At 42.0% G+C, this 13,417-nt stretch overlaps 1 protein-coding gene across 2 annotated transcripts in view; it reads left to right on the plus strand.

Annotated features, from left to right (window-relative positions):
* Positions 1-260: 260 nt before the first annotated feature.
* Positions 261-13,417, plus strand: part of LOC109485737 (sodium- and chloride-dependent glycine transporter 2-like) — a 63,026-nt gene continuing 49,869 nt past the window's right edge. Inside the window, exon 1 of one of the 2 annotated variants that reach the window (XM_019789410.1) lies at positions 261-590. The gene's annotated coding sequence lies outside the window, so the exon portion shown is untranslated. The remainder of the gene's footprint in view (positions 591-13,417) is intronic. The other variant, XM_019789409.1, reaches the window with a different exon arrangement.

The following is a 13,417-nucleotide window of genomic DNA, read 5'->3' on the forward strand; positions in this document are numbered from 1 at the left end:
AGGCGTGCCCGGTAACACATAACCCGGAGGGGTGGTAGGCGTCAAGGTTTGTCAGCTGACCATTGTACATATTAGATCGATCACGACTCCGGTGTTGTGTCTGAGTGCCAGTGTAAGAGGTGGACAACAACGTATCGAGCCGCTCTCAACGTCCGTGGAAAAACTGAAGGGACCACAAGCGTTCTCTGATCGTCGAGATCCCTCAGTGACGTGTTTTTGATCAAAAGATTTTCGCGATCGAAGTACGTGTGTTGAAGAGCTCACTTTGCAGCTGTTGCAAGCCCACTCGTCCTGAAAGCAACAAGTTGTTTTGTTTTTTACTACAGCGAAATCAAATCAGGAGCCTGCGGCGAGAGGGGTTAACGTTGTGTGCGCGAGAGAAAATCGGATAATTCAAGCCTGCGGGCGGACAAGCTGTTGATAGTGTCAGGATTGAGGGAAGTAAAAAACGGAAAATCGACTGACGTGAGGCTGTTCCTTTGCAGAGAGACGGTACTTGTGACTTCGGAGTAACGCGGACACGGCAGCGGCTGAAGGACAGCGGACAGGGACATCAGCAAACAGAGAGACAGAGAACAAGGCAAGAAACGGTAAGTCCTCTTGCTTTATATCATAACTTGTGAATGAATGTACGTTTTATCATTGTACGTTTGTGCTCTTACAGGCTAAGTACAGGTACATGAATAAATTGGAAGTAACAAAATTTACGGCAATATCTTAGCAACACTATACATACTAATGTTAGCTACTATGTTCATGTTCAACTTCTTCTCGCTTTGTATTCGTTGGTCTGGCCGAAATTTAACTGGTTACAGGCGGCAAATAGACCCCATTTCCCCCGATAATCTGCTAGGAGATCGGTGAAAGGCATACAGGTAGCACCCCGGCTACTAGTCGGTGGTTGGTACAAATTCCTAGCCCTGCCTGTTGACAGAAACTATACAGGAATTGGTAGTTTTAGCACGAACAACATGGAACAATACGCGTATGCACAACCACTACCTGTTTCCCTACGTCTGTCAAAAGTCCATCTGCAATACATATGCTATGAAGGAAAGCCTTCAGAAATCTGATGGTTTCTTCAAACTATGCAGAAGGTTTTAATAGACGCTTTGTTGTTGAGGTAAAAACAAACTCACGGGTGAAGTAACAATACACTGACTGGGACATTTTTCTACATACCGTTTTCCGACAGCCGCAGGTCAAGATACTGTCAAGCCTAATGAACATTGTCTTGCCCAAAGCATAATGTCTTTATGATAGCTATCTTAAGATCTGCTTTGAGATTAATTGCACCTGCAAATGCATCAGAAAAGTAGAGCTCCATGGCCAGTCTCTCTGCACCTAGGCCTTCCTAACACCGCGCGATCGGCTTCCTACACAAATTCATAGCCTCTACCAGGCTTCGGGGGGCGGCTGGAAAGAGCAGAAGTTGGCCAAATAGAGAGATAACATGCTAGGGGAGATAAAAATCTGCTAAAAAATACATTTTGCCGCACCCAAGCTGTACTCTCTAGCGGAGCATCTCCCCAGGAATGTTATCTCTCTATTTGGCCAATTTCTACTCCTCCCAGCCGCCTCCCGAAGCCTGGTAGAGGCTACCAGCTCCTGCCTCCCCCGCCCTCCTGACATATTTGTCTAACAGAACACCCTCCTGCTGTCCATCAGGCAGAATCTCCCTGTAATCTCCACACAGAGTCGCGGCTGTTTTCCGTTCAATCAGGCCGTTATACGCTTCTGCCGCGGCTCGCATGGTCTGTGGGGTTGAGAGGCAGATAGGTTAGTCTGGTCATCAGGCTTTACCAAGGCTTCTGAGGGGCCGATCTCCTAGCCTGGTCATCAGTGTCTCCAAGGGCTTCTGGTTTGAGAGGCAGATAGCTTAGCCTGGTCACCAGGCTTTTCCAGGGCTTTAGGTTAAGAGTCCTCCGCCCTGTAAGCTTCTATGCCCACTCTAGTCTCTTCCAGTCTTCGGACTTAGCCTGGATTCCAAACCCAATCACACTGGACACAAAGTATCTCAGTGAGCCTGGTTTTGACGTGTTTTATGCGTTTTTATTGCGCTACCTTTTTTTACGCCAGCCAAATGGATACTGTCCTGCCAATGATACTGTCTTGAAGCAACCAAAAGAGGAGATGAATCTATTTCGGATAGTCCCCACGTATCCAGAACCGTGCTTTATCCAGAACCAGCTCAGGAAGGTTTCTGAATAATTCACGCGTATCAAGAACCATGCTTTTGTTCTTGGATATCCCTAACCCATTCAGGCACATAACTAGATAGGCAAACTACGAGACACGATAGCTGGCCTGTGCAGGCCCCGACAGCAGCCTGAGTTATCCAGACTAGAATAAGACAGGCCACCAGCTCGATTTGATGGGACGCGCTGATAGATCGAGCGGCTCGGAGGTAATTCTGATGCCGGCAACAGATCAATATTAGGTAAAACCCCGGGCTGGGAAATGGAATTGGGTTTCGTGCAGGTTACAGCTCCGGGTAAATGGAGATTTGTACTGGGGATTGCACTCCAAGGTCTACAGTTTCCAGAAAAAAAAGAATTTCTTTCAAATATGGAATTAATAAAAATGAAAAAAAATCAAAAGGAAATTAAAAATTCTAAAAATTCTAAAAAATTTTAAAATAATCAGATAAAAATAGACAAAATTTGATAGAATGACTTGAACTATGGTAAGAAACATATTAATTAAGGAAAATGAGATGAAATATTACAAAATAAAAGAAAAGAAAGTAATGCAAAAAAGTTTTTAACATTGCTCACAGCATTGTTACTGTCAGCTTGTCTACACAGTTACCGGGCTGGGAAATGGAATTGGGTTTCGTGCAGGTTACATCTCCGGGTAAATGGAGATTTGTACTGGGGATTGCACTCCAAGGTCTACAGCTTCCCAGGAAGAAAAATTTAAAAAGTAAAGCAAAAATTAAAAATGTAAAAAAATGTAAAAAATTTAAGAAATTTAAAAAAATAAAAAAAGATCAAATAGACAAAATTTGATAGAATGAAAAAGGGCCATGCGCTTTCTTAAAAAAAGAATTTTTACATGAAATTGATATAAAGAAAAATAAAAATAAAAATTGAAAAGAAATAAAGATGATAAAAAATCTAAAAAAAAAAGATACAACAAAAATAACAAAATTTGATAGAATGGCTTGAACTATGGTAAAAAAACATATTAAGGAAAATGAGATGAAATATTACAAAATAAAAAATATGGAAAAAAGTTCATCATCCTGTACATTGCTTTGATATAACAATCACAGTATGTGTTACTCTCAGTTTGTTTACACAATCCCTGGTGTAGAAAAGATAGGACAAATATTCAGTAAAATTATCCGTTTGTAAGATTTACGATTAGAGTCAACCGTTTATCTAACACTAAAATCTGTTATCAAGCCTTTGCAGAAGCGCCCAAGCAAACATATAATTACTTTATTGTCATATTTATACATGCACTTAAAAAGGAATCGCACTGTTGAGCAGCTCACAGCTTAATTGTGTATGAATGTAGAAGGGTGGTGAAGTAGCCCAAAGGGACTTTTAAAGCTCATTTTGAATTAACGTTACTGTTTTTGATATAGTTTGGCTAGGTTGTCAACACTCATTGCGCGTACATTATTGTGTCTTGAGTGTCAGAAACAATTTATTCTTATATTGCACAATTATCTCTACTTTGTGTTCATAACTTTATATATCAGAATGTAGACAAATTTGCATAAACTGTTTGCTCGATCCATGTCGCCATTTGGGAAAAGACATTTGAAATGGATTTACAATAACGAACCTGCATTTTCTTGCGAAAATGGAACAATTCAAGCCATTCACCCACCATAGAAAATTCATGGAAAGGGCATTCCAATAGAACCCACATCAACAGAAAATAGCCGAAAAAGATATAAAACCTGATAGTATCATTTGCGCAAACTACCATCCAATCCACTTGCCCATTTCAGAAGACAATCTGACAATATGCGGCTCAACCCTAATGCATATTTACAAATAACATGCTGTCAAGTGGGAAAATGGGGCCCATTTATTGACCATAGAAAATGCGCGAAAAAAAATAGGGCAAGTCTTACGGGATACATTCCGCCAACGGCGTTAACGACGGGCCATAAAGGTGTAGATTTTATAGCCGGCGAAACATAAAATAACAGCAGATGAAGCTCATTATGTATGGGGTGCGACCTACAATGCATTGGGATGGGCCATCTTTGTATATGGTTTTGTAATACGTTTTACACGTTTAGACATCGCAATCGGTTTACATTATCTAGTATGGGTATCATATGCATAGCTTGTTAAATTTCTGCATGTTAAAAACATCACAGAAAACCAGATATAGCTCGTTATTTATGGGGTACGACCTATATTTGGATGGGCCACTTTTATGGTTCTGTAACACGTTTTACACGTTTAGATATCGGTTCATTATAGGTTATCTAGTACAATTAAGTGTATATGCATGCATGAAGCTGTTGATACATAAACATATTACAAGACACCAGATGAAGCTCGTTATTTACGGGGTGTGACCTGCAGTGGGTATTGGCCAATTTATGGTTTTGTAACACACTCGTAACAGGTTTTTACACGTTTAGATATCGGTTTATTCTAGTGCAGGTATCATCACGGAACACTAGATAGAGTTTATTATGAATTAACTGAGGCTTAAAATTGGGATGGCCCACCTTTACGATTTGGGCTGAGCAGTAGAGCAATATAGCCATTAGCGAAAGGTAACACAGTGAAAATTATATTCACATACATGGACATTGAAATGTAGTCCGTACACAGGTCTTGTTATACAAGTCTACCTGGTGGAGGTACTGAATTTAAGTTTCAGTTTTATTCACATCCACAATTAGCCTCATAAGAGGCTATTCTTCCTGTGGTCTACATAGGATGAATGAATGAATGAATGAATGAATGAATGAATGAATGAATGAATGAATGAATGAATGAATGAATGAATGAATGAATGAATGAATGATTAAATGAATGATTAAATGAATGAATAAATGAATGATTAAATGAATGAATGAATTTTATTATTGTGTCTTGGCCAGTCCATTATAAGACACCAGTACAGAAGTACTATTGCTGGTGGGACATTAGCATCATAGAAGATAGAGTACATTACTGGCGGGACATCAAAGACCATAGACTAGCCAATTGTATCTGGAAATGCGAGGAAATCCATAGAGGAGGTGCTTTAGGTTAACCCTTGGTCTTGCCACACGCTTGTGCACATTTGGATATCGGTTCAGCGCTTTTTGTTATGCTAGATTACCAAATACAGATATCACTGTGCAGGGCTCGAAATACTGGGTGCATGTGCACCTTAGTGCACCCAAAATTGGAGCTGTCAGTGTGCACCCAATGTTTTTAAGTATCTTTTTACATATCATATGAATAATAGTATGCAGGATATTCTTGGCATCTCATTGTCAAAAAAATGATTAAAAAAATCTCTTATAGTGCAGACTTGTTTACGATTTTGAAGTTAGCTCCCATTTCAGATTCAAGCTCAGTCAGAAGAGGAGCAGTAAGATCTGTAATTAGGTTGTTTTATATGGTGCACCCAAAAAATTATGGTGCACCTTATTTTTTAGGATGGGTGCACCAGTGCATCTATTCCCAAAAATTAATTTCGAGCCCTGTACTAGTGGAAGGGACATTAACATTACCCTAGATAGACATCATTACTGTGGTATTATCTATGGACTGTGACCCACACCGGGGATGGGCCACGCTTATTTTGAACGCTGAAACCGTTACAGGCAGTTAGCCTACTGTATCTAAATGGAAATCTACTGTGTATGGATAATACTGAATAGTCTTTGAACGGTTAACCTAAAAAGAACTTTTACCACCACTTTTATTCTCAATTCCTCCCCATCCCAGTCCTTTATGTTTATCTACCCATTGGTAAATGTTTCAGTATACAGTATACACTGACTTTCAGGTGGGGAAAACGCTACAATGTGGCAAAAATGTATAAGTAGTCCCATATTCATTTCCAGGTCGTAGGGACAGTGGGTTAGCAATGCACTGTGTCTAGGGCACGGTATTGAAAGGTGGAGCCCATCGATATCCCTCTCCTTCCACTGCCTTCTACCTCCCCAACCGACGTCAGGTACCCATTGCACATATGGGTGAAGTGAGGAAAGTCTTTTGAAACGGAAGTGCCTTTCTCAAAGACACAACGTCTATCAAGGAATGTCAGGAATCGATCCCATGTCCTCTAGCCTAGTCACTCGACCATTGGAAGCCCAGCGTCAAGCCATATACTAGTAGTAGTACATAATCCACCCAAATATATGACTCCGACACTACTCTGGGGTTTCCAATATACCTGAGACAAGGGGTGGGAGGGGTTTAGTCGTGATTTGGAAGACTAAACCTACATGTAACTTAACCCCAATCGTAAGTCTAACCCTAGCCCTGAACAATGATCCCAACTCTAAGGGTGTCTAACCTTCATCGACGTATCCCGACTCTAACCCTAACTCTAATACCAACCATAACCCTAGCCCAATACACCGGACCTCTCTCGTATGTGGCAGCTCAAGGATTTGGTTCAGCACCCGCAGCATCTGCTTGGAGATCTATCTCCCGCCAGCCTCCGTGTTGAGTTGGACCATTGAGGCCAGTGCGGTGCTGAATATGTATGGCGGGTGTCAGACCTGTGAAATATCACTTCCTTCTGTAACTAGCCGCTTCCTCTTGCCCCCATCATCTTCCATTCACGTTCCCGCCTCCTCTTCTGACCCCTGACCCCTCCCATTCACCGTTGCCATGGCAACACAGACGACCGAGTTACCACGCCGAGCCCCGGTCTATTCTTCAGGTTCATGAAAGGCTGTGTGGATGGAAGAATGGGGGATGATGATTCAGTTCACGGAGTTCGCGGCACTGTGAAGCTTTGATTTACTTTCAGCCGTGGGAAGAACAGGCAGGGCAAATATAGAAGGCTTAGTCTCCACCAGACTCCTCTGCAGGCTGAATAAACAGTAGGAATCGGCCTAAAAAGAATGTAGCTGGCCAGGGGAGTTGGTCGGCCATAGAGGGCCCAGTTTGTCCAAGGAGGTTCAAAAAGAAGGGAGTCTGTCTATGTAGGCAAATTGGACCCTCTCTGGCCGGCCAACTCCCCGGCCAGCTACAAATTCTTTTTAGGCCGATTTCTACTATTTATTCTATCTGCAAAGAGGTCTGGTGGAGACTAGGAAGAACAGGGCAAACACGGGAGGCGTACATGACTTTACGAGATATACATTGCACTCTGATGAGACGAAAAGTACGCTGGATAATAAGTTGCTGGAAAATAGTAGATTTGGTCAAGTAGACTGATATGCCAGATGAGTTAGCCGGCAATGGTAGTACTTTGCAATCCACGTCCTTTCTTTTTCACGTCTTTCGTTTTTCTATCGGCTAGACGATGGGCTATTTTGGTCATATTTTGGTGAAAAAAGGGTTTGATACAGGGCCCACTAGGGTTTCATACACTTGTCTTAAGCTTATTCGATTCTTAGTATGAAGTTACATCAAGGCAACACATTTAGAAGCACGTGTGTGCAAGCGTCTTTGAAGACGTAAGTTGACTCGATCTTCCTTACACCCACTGAATGTTCCGGTTAGCATGGTTAGTGAAAGTTCTTAGCGGCCGTTCAGACAGTAAAAAGTGAAAGTGCATCCATCACGGGTAATGATGATGGTGATGACGTCACTGCGGCTGAGGAGGCAGAAAATTGTTTCCTGGGGTCCGGACGGACAAAATGGACATACTGGAGTATATCTACTCTCCAAGCAGAGGTTGATGGCGGAAGATCGTTAGCTTTTTATATATGGCCCTTTTTTGTCGCTACGCCCACCAACCACCATGCAACCACCTTGGGTGGGGAAATGGTTACAGACTGGTCAATTTGATACTGTCTTACCCCCACCAAAAGATCTGCTTGGAGATTAGAGTATATCAGTCTTTTTATGTTTACCGAAGGAAAGCATATTGTTTTTGCTCAGTTTCTTCTTCTTCTCCAAACAGTAGCTCTAACCTGGTCAATGAGCTGATTTGTTGACGTATGTCACCATGGTAACTGGTGTTGGATTACATGATGTTGCAATTTTATAGTAGGAGGGATTTACACTCCTGTCACCATATATGTGAATGTGTTTGAGTAAGAATTGTCAGGGTAGGCATTATGCATTTGCTTTTCAAATGTTACTTTTCTAGGAGAGTTTTTAATATTTTTTTCGGAGAGTTTCTAAGAAATATGTGATATGAAATTGCCATATATGCAACGTGCCATGTGAAACGTCTGACTCTTCAAAGAATTTTTTTAGTTGTGGTACGTTCTCCACAGAGATAACTTGAACATGCCCACTAAAAGGAAGCTGTGGGTAGAAAATTGGTCCCTAGCCTGTGCGCTCGTCTGTCTGTGTTGAGCGATGGACGGGAGTGGTCGTGACTGATGGAGCTAATGTGCGGTTTCGGCTCGTCTTGGGACGTCATTTTGAAGACAAGACTGACGAAAGACGCATCAAAAGAAAACTATCCGCAACAAACACCTTTGCTTGGAGAGTAGGATCATTTATAACCTTGTCTTGTCTTTGGGGAAAATGAAAGAAAGAGACAACAAAGAGATAGGAAAAGAGACAGACAGGGAAAGAGAAATAGAGGGAGGCACACGCAGACACACACACACACAGAGTGAAAGAGAGAGAACAGACACACAGACACACTCACGGAGTGTGTGTGTGAGAGAGAGAGACAGACACACACACACGCACAAAGTGAGACATACACATACACACACACACACACACACACACACACACACACACACACAGAGAGAGAGAGAGAGAGAGAGAAAGGTATCCAAAGTTATTTAGGTCTCCCTTACAGAGGTATTTTCATGTGATGAATCCAGCCGAGTCCTGTTATACCACAGGTCATGACCTTTCTTTGAACTTGACCGCCAGAACCAGACTTCCCGGAACTGTCTGTTCTCTGTCTGTTCTCTGTCGTTCCACTTTTCTTCTGGTCGCACCGGGAGTTGGGCTGGCAGAGAACACATAAATCCAACCAAGCTGTTTGGCTGCCTTATTTCGTTAGCTACAACTGTACAGCATTAGGGTTGGTTTTAGTAAAACTTGGCTTACAATCAGACTGATTCCTTTGGCCAGACTTCAGTGTCTCACTAGGACATAGAGAGAACACATCGAAATCTAACCAAGCTGTTGTATTGTCTCATTTTGTTACCTACAACTGTACAGCATTAGGGTTGGTTTCAATTCAGTAGATGTACTAGAACTTGGCTTACAATCAGACAGACAGGCAAAACGTGACAGTCTAGCCTTACAGTACTTATTCCTTAGGCCAGACTTCATTAAATGTCTCGCCAGGACAAAGAAGTAACAATAAAGCAAGCTTCGTGTTGGACTAGCTCTGAGTCAATGCATTAGCGTGGGTTTTCTGTGAAACTTGACTTACAAGCAGGCCGACTGGTCCAACAACCGGGCATTGACAGACAGACTGCAATGTCAAGCTAGCTAGAAGTCTACAACATTGGGGATTCGAACCCAGGACCTTTAGATCCTAAGTCAAAGATCCTGACCATAAAACCACCTTGCCACCTAGCTTGATGTCTTACTGAAAGTCAAGTCTATATTTGTACAGCCAGCATATAGTTAGACTAAACAATAAATCAAACAAGGTGCTGAAGTAGCATTGCATCAGACACAACTGTACAACATTAGGTTTGGCTTCCGCTAGACCTACAACAAGACCGACTGACAGAAAGTGACATCCGAGACTAGTTCCTTATGTCAGGCTCCAATGTCCAAAGCCAAGTCTACAGCTCACCTACTGTTAGTCTTGTCGATAAATAAAGCAAGCTGTTGAGCTAACTTGCATCAGCTTCAGCCGTATAATATGAGGGTCTGTTTGCATTTCAGGTCAACAACCCAAACCACAAGACCGCCTAAATGTCCGACTAGAAGTCAAGTACACAGCTCTCATACACTTAGAGTTGGTGGTAAATCGAACAAGCTGTTGGGGTAACTTATTGCATCAGCTTCTACCGTATAACATGAGGGTATGTTTGCATTTCAAGTCAACAACCCTAACCACAAGACTGCCTTACCTATAGATGTCTGACTGGAAGTCAAGTACACAGCTCTCATACACTTAGAGTTGGCGGTAAATCCACCACGCTGTTGGGCTAACATATTGCATCAGCTGCAACTGTATGACATTAGGTTTGGCCTCTGCTAAACTTAGAAGACCGACTGGTAGAATGTTACTGCCGAGCCTTGCAAGTCTAACTCCTTAGGCCAGACTTCAATGTCTGCCTAAAGTCAAAACACATACATTTAGATAAAGCAAGCTGTTGGGCTACCTTATTGCATCAGCTACCGATAAACTTACAAGAAGACCGACTGCATGGTAACCTAAGTTGCCTAATTCACATGTCTTTCTTCGAGTCAAGTCTACAATTAGACTTGACGCTAATTCGACCAAGGTGTTGAAACTAAACATTGCATCAGCTGTGACTGTGCGGCTTTGGGTTTGTTTTCCCAGAACTTGGCTAGCTTACGTACAGCCCGTAGTAATCCAAGGTGACACCCGCACCCGCTACAAGGCTTGTTTCCAATCAATCGCATGTCAGAGTTCAATGTTCGGCTAGACAGTTAACACAGACTTTCCGATAAATCAGCCAAGATGTGGGACGAAGTGTCAGTGTACTTTTATTTACTCATACAGTTAGTTATAGCTATAGATACAGATACATATACATATACATATACATAGTAAAGCTTACCCTCATTTATAGTTCTCATTTATTCTTTATTTCATGTAAGAAAAACATAAAACACAATACAACTCTAGAGACATACAAACAATACAGAAAAAAATAGATGCATAGTAAATTATAAGTTCATAAGTTCAAGATTTCATACATGTCGATACAGAATGCGGAATGTTGGAAGCTTTTTTTAAGTCATTGCATCAGCTTCAACTCTCTCTATATATAGCATTGGGGTCTGTTTTCAGTAAAACTGACTTACTGGCCGACCAATAGGAAGTGACATCCAGGTTTTGTAAAGACTTGTTTACAAGGTCAGAGTTCAATGTTCGCCCAGGTTTACCTTTGCTAGAGATCTTCTTATAAATCAGGCAAGTTGGAGGGCTGCCGTTTTGTCATTATCATCGTTATATCTTTTACACCCTTTTACTCACACTGTTAGTGTCTTTTGCTTTGACTGGATGCACAATTAGTTTCAGCTTACACTTGGCACTTATTTCCACCAAGCACAGTTGTGGCATCATCATTAGAAAGCTTTAAACAACTCCTGCAATTAAATGTGAAAATATTGGATGTAACAGGTCGTCCGGTGTAATATATAGCTAGGTGCCGCCGCGCCGCGTGCCTGCGAAGCTGGTGTGTTACGCCGAAGGACGATTGTACCGGCTATGCAGATACAGCTACTTGCTATTCTTCATATGGTCCCACATCAATACTGTACATACAATCACATACGAGACCTCCTAGCCCCTAGTGTATTTCTGCTTCATACTTTCGTGATTTCATACAGAGTGCAGAATATTGGAGCGAATTATTCCATCAGCCACAACTGCACGACATTAAGGTTATTTCCTCGGAACTAAGTTTTCCAGACGACGGGTTAAGGCAGGTCGGAGCCAGGTCCTGCACGACTTGTCTCCAACAGCGCGTTGTAATGTCAGGCTTTGATGTCAGGAGTATTATACGTGACAGTAGGCACGGTAGGAGCAAGAGTGGAGTATAAGGCCAATATTTTAGGTAATATATGGATTCGTGAGGAGGCGGGTACAGTTGTTTCACTGGCAGAACGTTAGGGGTTGTCTTTGAAGTAGCGACAAAAGGCATAGAAAAGTTGAACTTCAACTTGTGTTTCTGGTGTCGCATTTGCCGCCGCTACCCTCAATATAATTTTTTGTGTATTACAAGTATTGTTTTGGGTGTCTGAGTGCGTGGTGGGTTTGTGTCTCCGCTTATCCCAATAACTTCGGTAAGTAAGTGGGTGGGAGGTGATTTTGACAGCTGATTGGTAGGGAGGTCAACCCTGAAGCTGACCCCAGCACGCGCCAAGTGGAAGTAAGTGGGAGGTATGTGGAGGAATTCAGGAAGTAGTATAATGCCCGATTAAATTTCATAATACAATTCCCTCCACAGGTGTAATACATTCTCGGAAACCCCAAATACACTTCTGTGAACTTGAAGATCACGGGAACCCTAAATATATCTCCGATTTCTTATAATTATAGGTTGATGCAAAAGTCATTATCCAGACGACCCCGTACGTTTCTCTACCATCAGCTGGGGTGATAATGAATGAAGACCTTTATTCTACATTTGTGTTCTACAGAACTAAGTACAGGTCGCATGGGTACAGAACATGAACATAAACATGTACATTACAAATATATGAACATATAAGAGTGTAAATAAATGTCTAATTTCTATTCCTTTCGGCTTCATCTTGCTTAGTAGTGATTGTGTATATGCGGCTGTGAGATTACTTAGAGTAGGTTTATCAAAAGTTAAAAGGAATACAAATTTCTCTTTACTAGTCAAATAACTAAAGTGGGGAAATATACTTAATACATGGCTAAAAAAATATGTCTATCTCTACTATACAAGGGGCAATCTATGGTGAAATGTATTTCATCTTTTATTCGGCCTAAACTACAGAATTGACAGATAATGAATGATTTCACGCTCCGGTACGCCGCACGGGTCGGTTGTCAGGGTTGTGTGAAGAACTGCACCGATCTCCATCGATCTGTCCCCTCACAAAGGACGCGGCGTGTTCGCGATCGACTCCTGACACATTTTGGCATTGATTGCTTCTGAAAAATGGATAGCAGTTTGGTAACTCTAACTGTGTGGCCTCATTTGCCGTACCAAGGACATTTACTATATAATGACAATGACAATGAAGTTTATTGCATATTCATGCATATACAATAATCTGTCAAGCTTTTTATCCGGCATAAAATGATCTGTCATGCTTTTGCATCTGTAACAAAAGCCCCCATGTTGATAAACGATGTGAGCACACACTGGGGTTAATTGTTTCTTAACTATGGCAAGAATCGCGGCAACCTCTGGCCTCTGTGTAATGGAATGTACCGTGAAAGGACTCATTAAATCAATCAACTGCGGAGCCAATAAATCAATCATGGTGCGGTCATGTGGCGTAGCGGCAGCGTGCGCGACTCGGAATCAAGAGGTCTCGGGTTCGAGTCCTGACATGCCACCGCGATCTTGTGTCCTTGGGAAAGGCACTTTACACGACTTTCCCCACTAGACTCAAGTGAAAATGAGTATTGTCTGTCCAGTATTTGTTTCTATGTG

The sequence above is a fragment of the Branchiostoma belcheri genome, unplaced genomic scaffold (genome assembly GCF_001625305.1).
Source record: "Branchiostoma belcheri isolate BF01 breed outbred unplaced genomic scaffold, Haploidv18h27 scaffold78, whole genome shotgun sequence".
Classification (NCBI taxonomy): domain Eukaryota; kingdom Metazoa; phylum Chordata; class Leptocardii; order Amphioxiformes; family Branchiostomatidae; genus Branchiostoma; species Branchiostoma belcheri.